Here is a 22426-nt window from a genome sequence, read left to right on the forward strand (position 1 = left end):
TGACACAGTTTAGACAGAAATTAAACTTGCAGTCTGAATGTCTTTTAAAGCCTTCTGTTGTTTTTGTGCCATCTTCTTTCTTAGTTCATCTCCTGCTTTGCTTGTATGAAGTAGGAAAAGACCCAAGCTCAATGACCAGGGGTGTGTGTACCTGCATTAAATGAGAAATCCCCACCACACAGACAAGACTCAAAGCCCCAGCAAAGACTGGCAGCTGTTGCTAATGATGAAAGGATGTTACCAGTTTCAGCATCACATTGCTTTTACTCAAAATAATTAAAATATCCCTCTTGTTCTCATGTATTTACTGGATAGATTTGACTACATCCACTGTATAATTGGTTTTGCTGCTACTTTCATGTAAAATCAGCTATTTTTTTTCCCTTGTAGCCCTGTGTAGATTTGTTCTAGTGTAAGAAGGAAGCCCAAAAGGCAACTGCAGTTATATATCCAGAAAAGCATGTAGTGAAGAGAAAAGGGCCAGGTGTGGCACACGAAACTGTCTGCATTTTCTACCACAATCCCAGCACCAGGCTGAAAATATCCCATGGCATTTACAAGCATCTTAAAATAAAAGGAAAAAAAAAAAAACCCACAACATGAAGATTTTCTTGCCTTAGTTCAGTTTCCTGTCAGTTCAGAAAACTGCATATTCATGCTATTCATGCTAATTATTATTCCTGAAACAAAACCCACATAGCACAATGTTGGGATTTTTTTTTTTTTCTTTGGGATGGCTTTTGTGGTGAGCATTGTTTTTGCCTCTACAACACATTTTTCCCATTTGTTTTCATGTAGTTTCATAACTCCTACAAAAACAATTTCAAAACCCCCCCCAAAACGCCCCAAACTTTTGATTGATAACTTAGCACAAATCCCTATTTCCTTCAACACTATTTTTCACAGTACAAATGATATGCACAGCTCATCCCCTGGTGCAGTCCTGCAGCTTGAAAGGTGTTTGCTGTATTATCTCACTTAGATAATTATGTAGGCATTGGTGAACATCACTTTGAAACAGTCAATAAAGTAAGGTGAAAACCTGAATTATCTTTGTTTTCACACATTTTGGAACGCTGATAGAAAACTCAAGTAGCAACACCCAGAGCAGCATTGTGTGTGTGCATTTAGCTGTGAGGAGCTGCCTCAGTCCAGCTCCATGGAGCTGCAGGAGCTGTTATGAGACCAGATGTTTTTCTCATTCATTAAACAGTGCTAGCCAGCATGTTTAATTCTGAGCAGAAACATGTTGGGATTGTTGGAGATACAAGACCTCTTTGTGATGTGAGCTCTGGTTTTAGACCTGATCCTGCTGTGTGCAAGTATTGCAGGGCTGCAGAGTCAGACCTGGGGGGTGTGAGTTGGAAATAAACCCCAAATCCAAGGCACAACTGCCCACATGTGTCAGCCCCCAGGAGAAAGGGTGAATTTCTGGTCCCACTGAATCTGGTAGGAGTCTTCTCATCAACTTCAGTGTGTTTTACTTTGCCTGTCTGGCTGTTTGGCTCCAAACCCCACGTTTTTATGTCTTGAGCAGAAAGAATTCCTGCAGCTGTTGGTAGCAATAAGTCTCTTCAAATCAGTCACTAGGGAACAGCTTCACTCACTTGTACACACAAAGCCAATGTAATGCAGGGATGTCAAAAAGCAGCCATGGCTGGCACCTGCAGGGAGGCTGGAAAAGTCAATTCAGGATGACTTTAGAGCTGCAGTTCTGTATTGACTTCCAAAGAGTCTTCCCTGCATGGGAATGGTGGGGTTTAGCCAGGAAAATGCTAGAGCCAGCTAAAGGAAAGTGCAATTATAGGTGATGATTATAGATAAGGAGTGTCCCTTGCTTCCTGCTCCAGCCCAGAGGAGTTGTTTAGACTGGAAAGCAAGCAGCATGTGGAGTAAGACAAGCATTTAATCTTCAGTTTTCTTTTAAAGGTGGCCAATTGTAACACTTCATAGAGATGCCACAAGATCTGTAGATGTGTTTGATTTTTTCCCCCCAAAAGTGAATTTTATTTTTCTTGGAACAATTAAGTTTGGTAGCTTTTTAAGGAAATTAAGCCCAAATATCTTTTTTTCTGCATTTTTGATGGTAACTCAACAAATGTTGCTGGCACTATGAGGGCTGCTAGTGAGTCAAAGGACAGCAAATGTTCCTGTGCTTGCCAGCAAAGCTCCTTCTGGGATGAGTCTGGCTTGGCAAAGAGGGTTCCACGTGGTCCTATATATTTTTATGTATACCTGTACCTATCTGTATCTGTCTCTGTATATCTATATCTATCCTTGTGTGTTTATACCTATAGGAAAACAGGAGGTTTTAAAAACAAAAAACTAAATTCAAGGCAAGTAACCACTTATCGAATCCCAATGGGCTCTGCTTATTCAAAAATATTTTAATTTTAAAATACTTGTGTAATTAAAAAAATATTTCCCATGAGATCAAGATTCAGAAAGAATCTCTCAATAGACTGTATTTTTTAGGAGTGTGAAAGGGATGGAAGGTGAGGTTATCAGAAGCATCAACAACACAAGATATGAGCCTTGCAATGAGTATTTCAAGAGTGGATTGAATTTTTTGCAGGGTTCATGCCTTGGTGAAAGGTTTGCACTGGTAGCACGATGAAAACCTGCCCTTCTGCCCATATTTTGAATGTGGGACAGAAAGAGCTCTATGAGCACTTCTTGTCAATAAGGATGAATTCTGAGACGGAACAGGGAATTTTTCCTAGTATGTGATGTACAAGGAAGAGGCAATTAGTTCACTAGCTTTGTGCACTTTGACCCTTTTATACACGCTAAGTAAAGTGATTTGATGGTAGTTTGAGGATAGCATTAGGATCACCTGTTAGTCAGATTTCAAGTTAATTAACCAGCCAATCTACTCACACTGGAAGGGGCTTGTGTATGATTATGAGTCACCCACTTGGGTAACTGATATTTGTTTATTTTTAGTCAGACTATGAGGCACCCAGACACTATGGCAATGGGTTCCAGATCAGTACTTTAAATATATGAAATATACTGGTGATTTGGACCTTGCAGATGAGAGGAGTGTCTGCTTTCTCACAACCTCTCCCTTTGTAGAAGATGAGGTCAGGCTCATCACATGAAGACAAATTCCTTATCCTAAGTATAGTTAAGGCTCATTCCTGAAATATACAGAAAGCATTATTTTGGGATGGATCTGTATGTACTCTTGCAGCCCTTGGTAAGTCCTGTATTTTTAAGTGAAAGAGTTGGTCTTATCTGTGTAAGAGTACAAAATTTTGTGGCGCTGCACTGATAGCATCCAAAGTTTTCTTGTGCTTTGGACCTGTATCCTTGAAATGTGGTGCTGAAAGAGTGGGTCCATGAAAGTACGAGAGGTTGGCAAAAGTGAGGCAAAGAAAGTACAGAGGGATTTGGGAACAGAGGTGGGGGGTCTCAGGTACCAAGTTGTCTGTCTTTGGAGGTGATGACACTCTATAATCCCTTCAATGAATGCATCAAGCTCATTTCCATACCTAATTAAGCTCATGTCCTTTCCACCACAGAGCCACCAGCTTCTTGTTGCCACCTAAAACCAATTTGTGGCCAGCTCAGACCCATTTGTTCTTGCGCCAATGCTGACTTTCCTTCGGTAGTTTTTCTTATAGGGCACACCCCAATTTTTTTTGTCAAGAGCAGGAGGAAAAATTTTCTTGTCCACATTTCTGCATGAGGAATTTGGAAATAGAGGGAAAGCTTTGTCTAATAAGGACTTTTCCAGGGCCCAGTGCCTCCTCCTCAAGAGGAGTAAGTATTTTCTTAGCTTCCCTTTCCTTCCCTCAATTTTTCTGCCTCCTCCATCCTTTTCTCACGCTCATATTTCTCCCCCTGGCCTCCAGTTTTGTTTTCTGTGTCACCTGGAGTGTGCATTCCCTGTCACTTGTGTCCCTTTGCTGTGGTGGGTGATGGGCTCAGATACAAACCCTGCCATCCCCGGGGTAAGGCAGCCCCTCATCTTCGCTGTGTGGAAGGGCAGCAGAGGAGGGAAAGGTGACACAGCCCTCATGGCATCTTGTTTGCTTTTGGTTCTGGGGAAAGCACGGGGCAGGGGGACACAAACATCACCAGCGTCCCTGCAGAAGTGACTTTGGACTGTGCAGGATCACAGGAAAAGCGACAGAGTGAAATGCTGGCAGCTTGTTCACATTGCTGGGTACCATGAGTCCCAAACTTTTATCTGCGGATATGAGATATGGAGCATTAATTAAACTGTGTAAACAATCATTTATTCATTCTTACTCTATAGCCTGGTGCACAGAAAAATGAAATGCTGGGAATTAGGACTTTCTGGAAAAGTGTAATTTTTATAAGAATTGCATTTAGCAAAGAGCTGACTTAATTTAGAATTCCCCTTTTGTGTATTTATGTCTTAATATTGTATTTGTAACATTTTTTGGTTTAGTGTATTTTGTGTAAGCAGTCACTTAATTAGCAGTGACTTTATTTAACTATTACAAAGATGATTTCTGTATTTTATTAGTATTTGTTTTAGCATTGTAACTACATAAGCACAGTCTTCTCTTCAGTTGCCGGATGGAAACAGCTGCATTTCATTTTCCTGAAATGGGTTCTTTTAGAATCTTCCCTTGAAATTATTTTGCTCTATACATTTCATATTTGATCACTTCTGCAATGATATTTAATGAGTTTTCCTTATAACAGTTTCCAGTGCAGTGGTACTGCAGCATCACGATTCTGGTAAACGCAGTGAGGAGAGAAGGCTTTCACATAAACCCTTTCTATACTGTGGTTGCAATAGGATTTGAAGAAAAAATGTTGATAATTATGGTGAAATTAATGGGAGGTGATTTTTTGCATGACTTCAGACTCTGAGACACCTTCTCACAGCGGTGTCACCCCCGCTGGTGGCGCTCATGGCATCCCTGGAGGAGGTTTAGGACTGGGTGGCTGGGAAGGGTTTTCTGTGAGCCACCGAGGCCTGGCAGTGTCAGTGGCATGGGGGAAGCCTTCTGGCTCCAGCCAGTGGCACACAGCTCATGCTATTACAAACACCCAATTAAATCAGCAGTGTTTTTAATAAACAATTTAAAAATATCAGACGTAGCAAAACAAACCCGGAGATGACAGAAACAGTGTTGTTTTTAGAGGTGGCGGAGAACAGAATGTCCTTTTCTTGGAAACACTACATGTCCAGGAGGAAAGCGGCTGCTTTGCAGCGTCTCAGCTTCTCCAGACTCTGCTCACACAGTCCCAAGCAGTGCTGGCTTGTGGAAAATCGTGTGCCAATGTTTGTAGAAGCATGGGCTGCCCAGCTGTCCCAGGAATATTCCCTCTGTCTGTCACCTAAATAAAAATCCCTCTTGCACTTCTTGCATGTGAGGGCTAAAAAGATTTGGTAATAACCTAAGAAATAAGTTCTTTAGATAGAAAAAAAAGAGGGGCTTTTAGTGACCCAAAAGCAGTTGTTCATTTTGAATGTTAGTGGCACAAATCATGCCTGGGCCTTGCCTTGTAATCTGTTATTTTAGCTGATGACCAAGAAGCAGGTAGCTGCTGTGCTTTCCACCTTGGCAACTTCAGCTCTCTCTGGGCTGGGTTTGGCTGCTGATGTGTGAGAAAGGATCACTTCAGGCTGTGTTGATGCTTGAGTAGTCTGAAAACACACTGATGACTCCTTATTTAATAAAGGAATGGGCCAGCCCTCACTGCAAAATCTTGAATATCCCAAATACAGCACAGTATTAAATAATTTCCCCAAAGTAACTTACCAAAGTTAAGATGCAGATAAGTCTGCCTGAGGGGTAAGAGAAGAGACCTAAACTGGGTATTTCAATGGAAGGGCAAAAAATGAACTAAAATGGGCAGGTGTCTTTCTGTGAGTGTTTGCCATTGAACTCCCAGTATCACAAGTGCTCATCTGTGGGGGCTTGGGGAGGATCTAGAGAGACCAGTACACACATTTTAGATAACTAGATAACATTTATTTAATTCTTGGACTCTATACTTTGAAAAAATGCATCAAAAAAGTATTAAGTAATGATTTAGTTATGTCAAGAACTTCTGGTTTAATTCTTGGGCTGGTGTGCTCCTTGCCTGCCTCTGTTCCTCAGCTTTAACAGTCCCTCAGCTCTGAGGCACCTCTTGGAGCAATGACCAGGTTATTATGAAAAATGATAAAAACAAAGCAAAACAAAGCAAAATGAAGCAAAACAAAGCAAATCAAAGCAAAACGAAGACCTAGCTGACTCATGGAAAGTTAGAGGGAGTGGGGGGAAATGTCTGTTTAGCTCTGTTTCAGTTCTGTCGGCATAAAGTTAAGATGTATAAAATGTCCCAGAGGATGCCAGTCCTTTGGGTGACTTCATGCAGGTGAGTCTCTGAGTGATGCAGAAAGCCAGTCTGGTCTTCTTTGCTCCTGACCCTTCTCCCCCACCAGCCCCAGCTGCATCCTTGGTTGTCAGCTGCCTCACCTGGACATTGAGCCCTGTTCAGACCCCCCTGTCCACCTGGGGAGGAGCTTTAATCCTCCTTCCTTCACAGGAAAGAGGCAAGAGTACAATAAAAATCAAATCTCTTCACTGAGGCCTGGGCAAATATTTGACTCGCTGGGCTCTGCAAGTTATTTTTGTTTAATAAAATGCAGCAGAGGAGGATTTCTCAGGAGACACTCTGCTCCACTCTGTACTGCAAGGTCAATATTTTAACAACTTATTTTTTCCCTTGCATTTGTACTCTTAGAGTAAGTGTTTGTGCTGGGATGGCTGGGGTGGGACTGACACCATTGAAATGCGGGGAGAGAGGAGTTAGCAGCTGTGACCCTCAGCCTATCATGCAAAAACACCATGAACAAAATGCCCCAAACACAGGCTCCAGCCATGGGCACTGGGGCTTTCTTGGGTGCTTCTAAATGCAGCACCTGTAAGAGTCCGCAACATTAAATTATAGCAGAACTAAATGGTTGAAGAGAGAGAGGTGAAAACTTGAAAAATCAACAGATATAAGGTATTTGGGGTTACCCAGGGCTGAACTCAGTCCCTCCTGCAAGATTTTTTCAAAAATAAAAGTAATTAAATCATTAAAAAAACAGAGACTTGATTAGCATAAAAAGCCTGTTGTCACGGACTTAGGGTTCTGTAGATTCACATGGCATACTAAAAGGTCATCAATAAAGGCTAAATAATGAGTGAGTTTGCAGGGTTCTGCCCACAGGGGTCTGCAGTGGGCTCTAGGTGAAGTAAACATTTCTGGGTGAGTTGTTAACTCTGAGGTCTGCCCTGCCCAAGCATTTCTCAAATCCCAGAAACAACTAAGTTACTAAAATGGGTGTTTCTACTTCATCTTAGAAAAGTTATGAAGTTAGGGAAACTGAGGGAAAGGATCTAGCCAATATCTTCATTGTTTGGCTTCAGTTTCTTATTTTCTTTCTTCCCTCTCCTCTCCTCTCCTCTCCTCTCCTCTCCTCTCCTCTCCTCTCCTCTCCTCTCCTCTCCTCTCCTCTCCTCTCCTCTCCTCTCCTCTCCTCTCCTCTCCTCTCCTCTCCTCTCCTCTCCTCTCCTCTCCTCTCCTCTCCTCTCCTCTCCTCTCCTCTCCTCTCCTCTCCTCTCCTCTCCTCTCCTCTCCTCTCCTCTCCTCTCCTCTCCTCTCCTCTCCTCTCCTCTCCTCTCCTCTCCTCTCCTCTCCTCTCCTCTCCTCTCCTCTCCTCTCCTCTCCTCTCCTCTCCTCTCCTCTCCTCTCCTCTCCTCTCCTCTCCTCTCCTCTCCTCTCCTCTCCTCTCCTCTCCTCTCCTCTCCTCTCCTCTCCTCTCCTCTCCTCTCCTCTCCTCTCCTCTCCTCGGCTGATCCATGCCCTGATCAGCCCAGTGCTGGTACAAATCATCTCGGAGGAAATGGGAAGAGCATGAGCTGTGCCCTTTCTTCCACAATGAGATGGAGAGGAAGAGTCAGCACCACAACAGCTGCTGTCTTTTCTGTCTCTGCAGCTCTTCCCGCTTGCCCTCCATTTGTGTGCTCTTGTCTTTTTCGTAGCTCTGGAGGAACAAAGGAGAACAACATCTCCTGTGGCCCATTTAAAAGAACCTTTTCCCTTTTTTGCCAAAATGGACAGTTGTTGTCACCTCTGGTACCTCACAAGAGCCAGTCAGAGAGTGACTTTCCCTGAGAGTAGGTCATCCTGTAAGCAGGAAAAATAATGAAGCCTGTTTCTCTGCAGATCTATGTTCCTATCATGTAAAGGGCAGTATTGACTTTTAAGTTAATTATACTCAAATCTACTGTTATCTCTTCAAGAAGCATAAAGCATGTCATGCCCTGCAACTTCCACGTTCTTCAGCCACTCTGCTTTCCTGACCTCCCCACGGCTGCTCTGCTGCCTTCAGCCTTTCATCCTCCTTTCCCTCTTCTGTGCACTTTACAGCCTCTGTGTTTTCCTGCTGCTCCAGGCTTCTCTTGAGACTGCCTTGTCATTTCCTCCTCCTTTTTAACCCATCCCTTCCCCTGACTTGATCATTCTCATTGAGGGGCTGTGTGAGCTGCTGCTGTCAGCACAAATAACAGCAGGGCTGTGGTCCAGCAGTAACAACTCCCAGCACATGGGGAGCTCCAGAGAAACAGGGCAAGACCTCACCCCACTCCTCCACAATCGCTGAGCTCTCGAGTTCTCTCACATCCCATTAACCACAACTCTCTCCAGAACTGGCTGTGCTCCAGAGATGGGGCCCATCAAGAGCTCATCTCCACTGTTGACCATGCATCCACTGACCACAGTCCAGCTGGGGAATGTCCTTTTCCTGCTGCCTGCCATTGAGCACCTCTTTTGCACAGCTCCAGACAGCACAGGGCTCACCCCAGTGCACGATAGGGGGGACAGTAGCTCAACACTTGTACCAGGGCTTACAAGACACACCAGCTAAAGGTAGAAGAACAGAGCCATAGCTGCTCCCTGGTATTCAATCAGCCCTTTGCACTGTGCAGTGCACTTCCTCAGTGGCTGCTATCTCTTATTATACATTTTTAATTGATTAATTTTTCATCCTTATCCTAAGGTCGTGCATTGGTGGCAGTCACTGTCAGCACCCCGTGTTCATTTCATGTAAAGCTATATTTAGACATTTCCTGGATGACATTTCCCTAATGTACAGTATCCTTTTATGGCTCATATTAAGTTAGACTTCAGACCTTTAGGCCAGGATTTGGTTAGTCCTTGACTGGACCATAGTGTGGGCTGCTCAAGAGAAGCTTGTCGGTCCCAGTGGTGTGACCACAGTTACGCGGCTACGTGAGGCTTCCTGGTTTTTCCCCACTGTTTTTGGCATTGCAATGCCCTATTCCCCTCCTGTTCCTTTGCCTGTCCATGGCACGCTGCCCGGGGTGGCTGTGAGGATCCTCTCTTTGGCCTTCACCACAACAGCACGGTTAGTTGATGCTCTGGTGTACTCACCATGGTGCTGTGTTTCCCCTTTGCTTTGCCCTTACAACACTCCACACATAATTCACCCTTACCACCCCACTCTCTCTCCTCCCCTGGGCCCCCCTCAAGGATTTCAAAGCAAAGTGATAGTCTAGAAATTGAATGACAGGAGCAAAATCATCAGAGGTCAACTTGGGAAAGTCCAAACCATTGTCTCTGCTTCCTGGCCACTGGTTTTTATAAATCCTGTGAGAATTAATTTAAGCCTGAAGGACTTTACTTTCTATTAAGTGCTCTTGAAATTGGCTAATGGGGGAAAGAAGATTGAAGGGTGAAAGATGTGCATTGCCCAGCTGATCTCATAAGCTTTATTTCTATAGGAAATCAGTATAAAATGTGGAAGGGAGGAAGTTGTGTTAAAATAATAGTCGTACTTGATCCTTCACATATCTGATGCTTTTAGTACTTTCTCTCCCTTCCAGTACATTAAGAGGGACACACAGGGCTGAGATGCTCTGTCTGAAGCCTCAGACTTCATTTGCCAAGCTGAAGTTGAGTTAGCACTTTTGAGCCTCTGGGGCTGTGCCTTGCATTAGAAAGAGCAGAGCTCGTTATCCTCCCCGAACCCTGCTCCGATCAGCCACGGGATGGGGCTGACACGTGCAGGGAAACAGGAACTCTCCCAGAAAATGTGAACAGGTAGGTTTGACTCAAGATTAAATCAATAAGAGGAAGATGGATGAGCATTCATTACCTGTGTTATGGAGGAGGTGATTTTAAGAGAAGGGAAAGTTTACCTTAGGACATTTGTTCCCCTCTCTTCTGCTGTACAGCTGCTTGTCAGTCAGTTGTTTGGCTGTCACACTTGAGACTGTGTGTGTTTCAAGGTGAACTGTTGGTTATTTCAGTTTGCCTTAAAGTGTTGCTTGGCAAACCGAGGTAGTTCAGGAGATGATTGATGAGCAATGAGACAAGCACGCAGCAGGGACAGGCTGGACAGCTGGGATGACTTCAGCCTCAGTCCAGAGCTGATCCTATCATTTAAAGGGCAGGACTGGGTCAAAAGGAAAAGGGATGCTAAAGGAAGAAGAATGAATAAGGGAGAGAAAGAGAGATTTTCAAAGGCAGCGAGACAGTAGTCACCATAGTGATGATGAGGGAGGGAGGCAGAAGAGAGGGCAAAGTCAGTTGACAGTGAAAACATTTAAGGTTTAAAAGGCAGCCTGCTGGCTTTGTGCATGTCTGGGAACCCTAAAGACACCATCTGGCATTTCCAAGCCTTTGTGCTGCTATTGGTTAATTCTGTAAAGACTCATTTCAAGTTATTATTTGGATCATCATGTAAGAGTTACAATTAACTTTAGTTAAAGAATATTCGCTTTTGATACAAGTGACTCTTGACTAAACTCGACCAACTTTGTGGTGAGATTGGTATGGGAAAAAATTCCTTGTAGGCTCCTTCCTGTCTTTTAGTAGTGCCTTTGAGTTTTTAGTGCATTTTCTTGTGAAAGGTGGATTGTCCTCCTGATGGGGCAATTAGAACACGGCTACACACCAGCCACAGGAGGATCTGCAGGTCTGTGGCAGACTCCTTGCCTCCCCAGTGCGTGGAGATGGCAAGGTAACACCAGAAGAAGATCCCCAAAATCACTATACTGAGATGCCAGTAACCAAAAATGGGAGGCAGTGAAAATAGGAGACATCCTTGGGTATACATTATCACCTTAGAAGAAAGGGCATCAGTTGAAGGTATGATCATCCCTTCAGCTGTTTGAGTTGGTCATGTCCCTGCCCGAGGTTACCACTGTCACACCACAGCAGCTCACCTGAGCACTCCTCACCTGCCCAGGGAAGTGTAGGACCAGTTCACCTCTGGCAGGCTTATGTCACAACTTATGAGTTATGTCACAAGCAACTCTGCCAGCCCTGCTAAGGGAGAGCAACAGTTTTCAGGCCAGGAATTATAGCTGAAGGACAAGGACATTCCTTACACTGCCACAGTTACATCTGCAAGAGGCCGCCTGAAGCTTTAAACTCATCCCTTCTCGTGGGAGAGACATCTGACTGCACGCCACCAGGCAGTGCCTGTCTCCTTTCAGAATTCAAACTGCAGCTTGATGCCTGAAACTGCTTTATTGTGTTATGTTGTTGATGTTTGTGCTGTTTCTGTGTCAGCTGCTGGAGATGACACAAGAGGCAGGGTTAGAGCCCTTGACAAAGAGATCCATTCACCTCTTGTCAACCAGCAGAGCATTGAGGCCGAGCTGGAACTATGCTACAGGGGAAGGTCCTGAAGACCCTTCAAAGCTTTTATCTGTTGCATGAACTAATTGGAGATTCTTGAGGGACAACAAAGGCGTAGAATAATTGGTTTAGATATTACAGTACCTACCTCTGAGTCTCAGCATCCCAGGCCATCCCTACTAATTTAGCTAGTCATGCCTAGACTTGTTCTGTCTTTGTCTTCTCGGAACTTTATTCCAGACAGCAGGGTTTCTCTGAACTGTGGGGAAAGAGACGTATAAAATCAGAGACAAAAATCAGTCTTATTCCAGTTATTTCTGGAATACTCCAAGGGCACAAGAATTTGGTTATTAAGTGTGTTATTGCTATCCCTTTCAAGGCTTCAGGTTATGCTGTATCTACTATGACCCTTTTACTTGCACCTATGTCCTTTAATGCTTCATGGCGAAGTCATCTGGTGTTGTCTTTTTTTTCTCCCTTTCTTTGAATTTTAGATTTCCAAAAGTGAATTTTAGATTTCCAAGCCTGTTTTTCTTGAGCTTCTTCAATGAGAAAAGGCCTTTGTCTATGCCATGAGAAATCTGGGGATTTTTGTTTTTTTTTTTTTTTTTTTGCCTAATTTTTAAGTGTATAGAATAGAATAAGTCTGGATTTACTTCCTGTTCAATAAATATCTTCACCAGAATATTCCCATTCCATTTGGATGGTAAAACCAAGCCTACTGATGCAGGAAAAAATGTGTCAAGCCCAATTAGCCCCCTTCCTTTGGTGTCTTCAGCAGATCACAGCCTGTTAAAATTCTTGATTTTTGAACCCTGCAGTTCTAGACAGATGTCAGGCTTCCTGGACCCTCCTATAAATGTCTTTAAATGTGCAGGTGAAGTGCACTGCATGATGGACAATGAAACTCTGAACTTGAATCAACAAACATACTATCCCTTGCTCCTGCATGGTTTTTTATCGTGTTTCAATACTTTGTGTTGTTTGTAGTTTTTGTGCACCAGCAAGGGTTCAGATTGCAGCATGGTTGTCTCCAGTAACCCACCTCTGGGTGTTTATTTTGGCAAAGGTGTCACAGTGATATCTGGTGTGGGGCACAGGCCTAGAGGTGACAGAGATATAAAGGGAAAGAGAAATTGTACAGGTGCAAGGGAGAAAAACCAGAAGTGAACATGATTAAAAGATGGTCCTTGGTGCAAATGCATTGACAGTGTAGAAGGAGAACAGTACTTGGATGAAAAATCAAGAGTTGGAGATTGTAGTGGGAGAGAGACTGGGATGAGGATGGGATGCCTGAGAAATGGAGAGTGAAGTTAAAACAACAGGAAAAATGAGCAGCATGAGAGGAAGTAGGGTCCCTTTTAGGGACCCATCAAGATGTGCTACAGCCCCCATTAGGGCATGGAAAAGCATCCAGGCTGCTGAGCCTCACCGTTCTGCTGTGGTTAAGGAGCAGTGATGCTGTGGTGGCAGGAGAGGAGCTCTTCCTGCAGAGCTCCTGTGAGGAGCTGCTCTCTTAGATCAAGCAGTAGAAGTCTGTGGAGTGGAAGTAAAGAGTCTCCTCTGTCTGAACATGAGAATATGAATGACTGTGGATGACACAATTAAAAAAAAAATAAATCAGTCATCACTCTCCTTGCCTTCAACCCAAAATAGAAATCCGCATGAACAAGTGACAATGAGGTTGAAGTTCAGGTGATTCAGAAATTCAGATGACTCAGAAAAATGTCAGAACAAAGACGGTGTTTTGATGCAGTCCTTAGTGGGATACTTTTCTTTCCGAAGAACTTGAATTTTTATGGTACACAAGATGGACAGAGGACCCCTTAGTAATTTTGGTTTATCTCCATTATTCAATGTGTGGTGCCCTACATATTCATTTTGTTATCCAGGCTTGTTTTAAAAGCCTCTGTTTCCTCCTAAGTAAGGGTGTTATATATTTGTTTTCTCTGGTACATACTCTCTTCTGCCATTTGAATCCCAGCTGGATGATTCTCTTAGGCAGTAAACAGGATTTTAAAAGAGGGTTTGAGCGATAAGTGCTCTTGGCTTTGGAGGATTTGAGAGTAACCATGTAAGACCTCTATTCCTCTTACTTTTTGTCAGTGATGTGCTAGCTCAAGTCCTAAAATTTTCTCTCTAGTACTCATCACTGCTGCTCTTGAGGGCTTCACAAACACTCAATTGATCTTCATATCAACTTGGCAAGGCTTTCATTTTTCTCTGTTATTTTTGGAAGAAGTTAGGTGGGGTTTTAGAAATAAATTTCATTATCCATCTTTCAACTCTGATTATAGGGTGCATCTATCCAAGCAAAGACCTTGCCAACAGCATTCTGGTAGCACAATGGATAACACCTTCTGATTATGAACTAGAGGACTGCAAGTACGACTCCTGGATAGTGTTTCTTTTGCAGGCTGTGTGCTTTTCCCTTCTCATTGAAGGTGTGTGAAGCACAGCATATTAAACTGTTTGTAATCCTGGATCCCTTACCAGCTCAGTGTGCAAATACCCACTTTTCACTACTTTCTATAGGGCTTGGTTTCTGTAGCACCAAGTTCCTCTTCAAGGATAAAATGAAACACAGGAGTCCCTCTTGCTGCATTCTTCATATCTAAACCTCAACAGAGTGATCTCTTACTCAGAGGGGTAGCAGATCCTCTGGGAAAATGTGATTGCATCATTAAGGGCTTCAGAATACACATTCGGAAGCAGGGCAGAAGGGATATCAGACAAACTGAAGTTGCACACACAGGCTTAATATTGGAAGTACTAGAAGAAAGGATTAGTACTTTCTCAGTCCCCCAGTCACATTGTTGTTGCTAGATTTTGATATAAGTGGGGGAAGTAGAAATGAAATGACAAATACACTTAGCAGAACTGATATCAATTCACTGCAAAATATATAAGTTGTGAACAATAAAGTCAAATTATTTTGCTGGATTTACTCTGGGTTTACCCTGGTGTAACCCAGAACAGACTGTGGTCCAGTGGGTATGAGAGAAGTTAGACTTTAAAGAAATAAATCTCACCTATTTCAAGTCTTATTAGCTTCTGTTTCCATTGTGCTTTTCAATTTTTATATTTGTCATATACTGGAGCTTGCGTAGATGAAAGCTTCATTGTGTTACAGAGTTTTTGTAAAGAGTAGATGATGTTTTCAAAAAGCTGAGAATAGAAAATACATGTAATTGTTTATAGTGAACTTACTCTTGGCTCAATTTAGCTTTTAGCGTGACAAAGAATTTTATCCAAGAGCATAATGAATCTATATGGTATTGCCAAGCTGAATAATGTAAAAATAATGAGTCAGATCTTTAAAAAAAGCAGGAAAGGGACTTCTAGTTATAATGTTAAGGAGTGAATATATGTTCAATTAATTTTGCTTTGCCTTCTGATTCCTCAGCCTTTGCAGTGTGCTCACTTTATATTTTTAAGCTTCTATCTATAACCATGAGAGCAGGAAAATTACTGCCTTTTTGTTTAAATGAAAGAAAAATGGGAGTTTTTTACATAATCCCATCATTCCAAGAGCTGGTACTTTGAGGAAAAAGCCTCAAATATCACAAAACTTACAATAAAAATTGTGAGAATTGGCAAGTTGTAGCTCCTCCGATGTGTTCAAGGTTTAGAAATGCCTTTCTCATAAATAAAGAACTTCCTGAGGTCTAGAAAAAATGCTAAGCTATATTTTAGCAGCACTACCATTGGAAATAACTTCTCTTTCTGCAGGGAAAGATGCAGATTGCCACCTTCTCTCTCCACAGCCACTGAAATGGGAGGCCCAGCTAATGAAAAATAGTTCTGTTCTCAGCTGAGTCGACAGCGTTACCACGGTATGGATTGGGAGTAACTCCAAGAAAGCAAGTGCAAATACCCCAGCTTTCCACTTTGGACCTAAGAGCAGAACATTTCTTGATACCCTGGGGAAACTGGAGGAGGGAGGGATACTGGGTTTTGCTTTTATGACTGTGTAGTATTTTAAATAGCCCAGGAGAGGTTTGGGGCCTCTTTGTGCTCTGGACTATGTTAGTGTCAGTCTGCAGCAATTGCACAAAGAAAATTAGCATTCCCTAGGTAAGAATGAGGCCAAAGAAGAGTTTGCTTTTTGTGGTTTTTAATTCAGTGCAAAGGTGACATAAGATTTTGTGCATTTTAACTCGCATCTGTCTGCAAAGAGGAGCTTTTAATTCAGGATGTGAAAGCATTTTTCTTAGCAGCTGGAGCAGACACTGAGGACTGAACTCAAGAAAATATTACAGGATCAGAAAAAGGCTCTTATCCCTCTGGGATACAAACTGGGAAGGATGAAAAAGTGAAGGACCTGGGAACTGCTGTGGTGTGACCTAGTGAATGGTAAAGTCCCATTGTCTCAGCTCCCTAAGACTCCTGAGAGTTCAGCTATTCTGATGGAGGCTGAATAGAGAGCTCCTTGTCCTCAAACCCAATGACAACATTTGCCTGCTATTATTAAAGTGAGAGGGTTGTCCTTAGAATATTCTGGGGCTCCATCTGCTAAAATTACAAGAGTGTCTGGGCTTGCCTGCATTTTGACAACAGGTTCTGTTCTATTATTATCTGTTCTTATGAACAAATAAATGCAAAATTCATTTTGATTTGCAAAGAATCCTTGTTTTCTACACTGGCAGCAGATTACTAAGCGTGTCCTGTAAGCTGACCTCTCCTTAAATCTTCTGCTTCTCCAAGGGCTTTTTATGGAGCTGCAGCCTGAGCAACCTTTCTGACTTTCAAGGGCAGCTAGAGCTAAGTGTTACCTCCCTCTGCCCATTTTTCAGCAGGGAGATGCCTGTGACTGAGACACCACCCCATGGCTATAGCAGATGACCACTGCTGAGAGAAACAGCTCGTATATTTACTGTAGTAAATCTTCAAACCAGTTTTGTCAGGCCCACTCCTTTCCAATCATCTGAAGGCTCCAAGGGAATTTTTCTAATACACCTAGCTCAGACCCTTGCAGAATCTTAGCTAGTATTTCACCACTTCCACAACAGGACTTTCAGCATCCAGAGGAGCAGGAAGGGCTGCTTCTCTGGTGGACATGGCTCTTGTGTGGGTTGGTGCCAAGAGAACTTGTCTGTTATCCCCCCAATACCAAAAGAGCAGCCTCTGTGGGGGAATTGTAGATTATATCTAGTAATTGAAGACACAATGTCCAACAGGTCTGTCTGGCTTCCTTTTGCTCCTTGAGCTTTTGTGGGGGCTGCACCCAAAAATCTGAATGGCCCCTCCTGATTAAGAAACTCCAAGTAGTCCTCTTAGCAGGGTAGCTCTCTTCCAAATGCTGCACATGAAAGACCCACAGCTCTTGAATCATTGCTGCCTCATGCTAATCACTGGAACTGGGTTCTTTCTAGCTCTCGTTAATTACTGTCTAGCTTATATATAACCCCCTCATACTGCAATCACAGAGATAGTAAAGATTATGCAAATGCTGATTAGGGTGTAATGTGGCTTACAGAGCATTCATCATAACCAGTAAGAAGGGAGAAGAAGGGAAGCTTGATTCATAAGGGCTAGGCTGAAATTGTCCTGAGAGCACTCGGATTTTACTTTTTTTTACTTGAAAACTGAGCATATTTAATATAGAGAATGCTGAAACTCAGCAAGGAAAATATTTGATTATAATCAGGCTTCCCTGAAGATACATTTAAACTAGATACCTGCCCTTGGGTTTTAACAATGCAATGTGTGGTGGTTGCTAAGACAGACAGTTGTTTTCATCCCAAGACAGCCACTCTCTTCCCAACACCACCTGGAATACTTTTAGTAATTTTGTTCATATGCACAGGTCAGAAAACCTTCCCAACCCCTGTGATAAAAAGTATAGGTGAAAGTGAAATGACTTTAAATATCATCCAGTGAATATGCTGATGTCTCCTAACTCTCAAGATCCAGGTGGATAAATAGAATCCAGCTCAGAGGTATCTTCAGACAAACAGCTGGATAATTGTTGCTTCTCTAGAGTTACCTCATTTTATGCATACTGTCATGAGACAGAATGAATGGTGCCTGGGAAATGTAAATCTGAATTACCATTTTCCTATACAAGGTGAGAGAATTGCTAAGTGGGAAAAACTGTGGAGCCACAAGAGGCAGATCAACAAGGGACTGCAAGCTTTGAGGTAAAAGCCAGAGAGAAGCAGTTTATGCTGTCGTACAGGATCACCTAGAGGGCTGGAGGGATGTTAAGGCAAAGGAAACCATTGTGACAAGAGAAGTGTTTTCCTCTAGGCTTCTACAACAACTGTTCTTTATCTGGTGATTCTCCTGACTGAATTCTCTTCAGGAATCTGCCAGGGCAGCAAACATAGAGGTTCCATCCTGTGTAAGCTCTTCAGTAGTGTTGGTCTGCCTGGGCCAGGCTGCATATGAATTCAGGACAGAATACTTCAGGCTTTGGAAATGCACCTTTTATGGACAGTTTACTTGCAACAAAAGAACATCCAGAGGCTCAAACAACCTTCCAGAATACTCTGAAATATCCATTTAGAACTACCTAGAGCATTGCCAATAAAAGGGGGGGTGAAAAAGCCTCTCAGAGCTGTTCTGATGCTCTGACAGCACTGGGGGTAAAGCACACAACTAAGCTGGCAGCCAGTAAAATGATGAGACAGTGACCACCTCCCAATCTCAAATGCTCAAATTATTCTGAAGCCTGATTCTCACAGGTTGTTTGGTGTTCCCATGACTACATGCAGAAAAGGTGAAAGCAAAAGTAGTTACATCGCTCTGAAGAAAGAGCTACTATTGATTACTGAAGAAGAGTCTGTAACAATTTCTACAATAAAAAAAAGACTCTCAGCATTAAAGGTATACCCACCTGCTCTTTCTGACAATATTAGTTAAGGCTTTTTCTCTTGTGTAATTAGATTCTGAGGTTCCTGATGGAGAAAAGATCCTAAGAACATCAGGATATCCAAAGGATGTTTCATCCAGAAAATGAGGGCATCTGAATAAACCAATACAGCTGTTATATTCATGTCAGCCTTTTACTTTGCCAGGTTTCAACAGAACCCTTGCAGTTGCTAGTTACAAACCAGCATAATAATTGACACTTCATGTCTGGAGAAATCTTTTGGACCAAATCCTTCTTCCTGATAAAGCTTCTTTGTGCTGCTCTAAAGGCACAAAGCAGCCTTTAAGATGCTTTTATCGGTTATATTCAGATTCAGCTGTCACAGGGAAATCTCCACATGGTGGAGAGCTGATCTTGCTGAGTTTGCACTCTTCCCATCACAGCTCTGATTTTGCAGCCATGCTGAGAGGCAGACGAGAGGCATTGCTGTGCTCCAGTAATTCCCTGCTGTGGGGCTTTATCTTGTCTCTTTTTCCAGGCACAGCTTAGAGTTCATGTGAACCACTTTACAGGCCTCTGTGGGAATCCACTGACATGCACTCCAAAATTTCATTTGACTCCAAAGTCAATTTGGCATGGGCACAATGGCAGTCTCGATAATAGGGGAACCTGGGAACCTCAATATAGTTTTAATAGTCTCAACAAGAGAGTAAGAAGGCCCTAAGATTACTGAGACACAGTTGTGTTATGCCATACTAATATATCTTGTCAAGTGTGAAATAGCTCTATAAGTTGATTTGGGAATTAAAATTAACTTGAAAGAAAAGAAACATATTACATAGCAAATGCAGAAAGGCATATATAACTTACTTCTGGAAGAGTTGGGGAATGTTTCACCTTAAATGCTTGTCATTTGGAAAATGCTTGTCACTTTTTAGGAAATTAAAATAGAAAATCATAGCTTAGGAAGGAGATTTTTTTTCCCTAAACAAATGGGCTATCACATTAGACATTATTGCCTGGTAGCAGTTGAAATAAACCCTGAGGAACCCCTATCTCATGTATAGGATGCAATAAATGAATGTGTATTCCCATGATACAGGTCCTCTTGGGCAGTGCTTCAGCAATAAAAAGAATATAAATTTAATGATTTTATTATTCTGTTAATAAGCGTCTTCAATCCAGAGCATAGGATGAGGAAGCTGCAAGTCAAGAAACTGCCTCAGTGCCAGAAACGTAGGAACTGGCTCCTGCTAAGTGTTGCTCAGATCCACAATAGGTATTGATTAGAAAAAGCCCATAACCACCTTCTGAAACTGTGGAGAAGCCACGTGAAGCACACAAACCACGACACTTAGAGTTAGCATTCCATACAGAAGCAGTGCCAAATTGCACCTGAAACAGCAGGGTTAATTAGGATATACTGTACCATTCCAAATTACAAATGTTCAGCTGAATGACTGTTAATTGCAATAAGCAAATTCACACAAGAAACAATGGTTTGCTGCTCTCGTTCTTTCTCCCTCTCTCAGGTTTACTTCCAGAATTAAAAAAAAACCCTGTTGATGCCACCTCTGGGAAGATAGGACTAGGAATGATCCCCCTCTACAAACACATAATGGCCATTTTGTTTAGGAGATCTCAAAGCAATAACTTTTCTGCATCCCCACTCATCAAGAGTCACCAAAGCCTTTTTGGTAAGAGGTAATAAACTTAAGAGCTGCAGTAAAAGGCTAAGCCTCTCAAGCACTGTTGGATCTAATAACTATTAACGGGACAGGGTAACAGAGATTTTCCACAAGTTTTTATTCCATTATCAGTCTCAGTGAAGGCAGAGACATAAAAGATGGTAAAACTTATGCCATAACAACAGAAGCTAAAGTTCTCTTTGCTACAAGGCTTTTTAAAAGGATTTTAGCCAACAGGTTAATGCTAGAAGCTTACAAGCATCTACTTAAGCTGATTAATAAACACTACATGTACACCTTACAGCATACAATAGTTGCTTGTTTTGTATTTTTAACAGCTCAGAAACTTTCTATACTCCAAATATTTCAAGGCCTATATTTCAAGGTAACCAGTACCCATGCAACAAGATATTTACCAAATAAATCTCCCAGAAGATTCTGAAAAGGTGGCAAGAGGAACACAAAACAGACCTTTGCCAGGCTCACCTGAGGGAAAAGATTTTGTGCTGACACAAATCTGGCAATCACAGTATGCCTGTGAGCAAGATCCACCACAAACCACCCGATGACAATGTCACCAGCCCTTTCTACATCCTGTCTCTGACTAATTTCCAGTGCCTCAGAGGAGCTGAAAAACCCTCACGAGCAAAATGTATGGGGCAGAGGACCAGAAGTAGGTCTGAAACTCGAGAATGATTACAGTACAATGTCAAAGGTCAGCAGCTCAGTCATCTTCAGATCTCCTTTGTTCACAACAAAGCATCATGCCATGATTTAAAATCATGTAGGTGTTTGTTCCTGGACTACTGTTTGTTTGCTCTTGGAATGGTTAGAAAGCTTTTCAGTCTAAGTATACTCATGACCAATTTATGACCATGCATCACTGTGCTAACATGATCCTTTAATTGAAATAGTACTCTTCCCTCGATATTTACTGTGTGAATCACACTATTTTGGCTTAATTTGGCTAGTTGAGGAAGCTAAGTGTGCTTGCTTGTGGCTCCCATTCAAGAGTACAGATCCTCTGCTCCCTTGCCACTCCAGAATTCCTCTTCAGCACCTGTGGCAACCTGAGTCAATCTTTTCTGACTGTAAGTCACCAGAACTGGACGCAATTTTCCAAACAAGGTTCCTCAGCTGTACTGTGTAAAGCCATATTAATACTTCCCTCTCTCTACTAAAAATACCAAGCTTTGTGCATCATAGACTCAAGTGAGTCTTTTCCACAGCCATTCTGCTGGCAGCTCACAGTCATTTTCTCATGGAGGAGCTCACCCCCATAGTAAGGTCAGAGCAGTAGACCCAAGGCTACCAGCATCACCATCTTCCTTCTTTCACTGTTCTGTTTTAGGCACAAGGTATTGCTTCTAGCCTTTTTAACCTTGAACAAATCTTTGCTTTGGCAATTGTTATTTGCTGCTTCTTCCAATATCTCTAAGTAAAAATCATCATGGGGTTCATCCATCACACCAGCCTCAGGAATTTTCCCCATTTCTCTAAGTTTGCTGTTCTGAAATCCCAAGTCTTAGTCAAATATCTGCATTTATCCCTCTTGCAGTTTAACTTCAGCTGGATTAGTTTGTGATCACTCAGTTCATGATCAGTTTCAACACTCTGGCCTTCTACAAGGTCCTTGCTGCTTATTAATACCAGTCCTAAAATAGCATCCTCTCTCATGGACTGTTTGCTTGAGAAATCGAGTTTCTGCGACACTCCAGAACATTTAAGCCCTACCAGTTCCCAGTGGTACCTTCCAGTCTGTAGCTGAGAAATTAGTTTCCCATAATCACATGCCATTTGCTCTTCTATGTCTTCCAAATAGTTTTTGGAGATAAGTATCCCTGTCCAAGTTTGTAAGAGATTTCCACTCTTCTATCAGTGTTTGGTCTTTTTTATTCTTTCCTCCCAGGTAATTTTTCAATGTAATGCACTATTATTTTATTTCTTCAAACAATTTATTAAAATATAGAGCTACTCCATGGTCTTTACTATAATTTCTGCTGGTTTTAAGTAGCTACCCCTCCAACGACTATATTCTCAATACTACTGCCAAGCAGAAGTGTTCAGTATATCACAGCAGCCTTGAGACGACACTTTAAGCCCCAGAGAAAACATTGCTTATAACACCGAATTCCAAACCAATTAAAGATTAAACATTGGTGACATGTCTTGCTGTAATAATTGTCTTAGAAATCTCTACAATTCTGGAGTCACACTATGGAAAAAAACACCCCAAATACCAAAGCAATTGAAATGCAAGGTATATTATAATTAAATCATCACTTCATCC

This window comes from Prinia subflava, chromosome 5 (genome assembly GCF_021018805.1).
Source record: "Prinia subflava isolate CZ2003 ecotype Zambia chromosome 5, Cam_Psub_1.2, whole genome shotgun sequence".
NCBI lineage: Eukaryota > Metazoa > Chordata > Aves > Passeriformes > Cisticolidae > Prinia > Prinia subflava.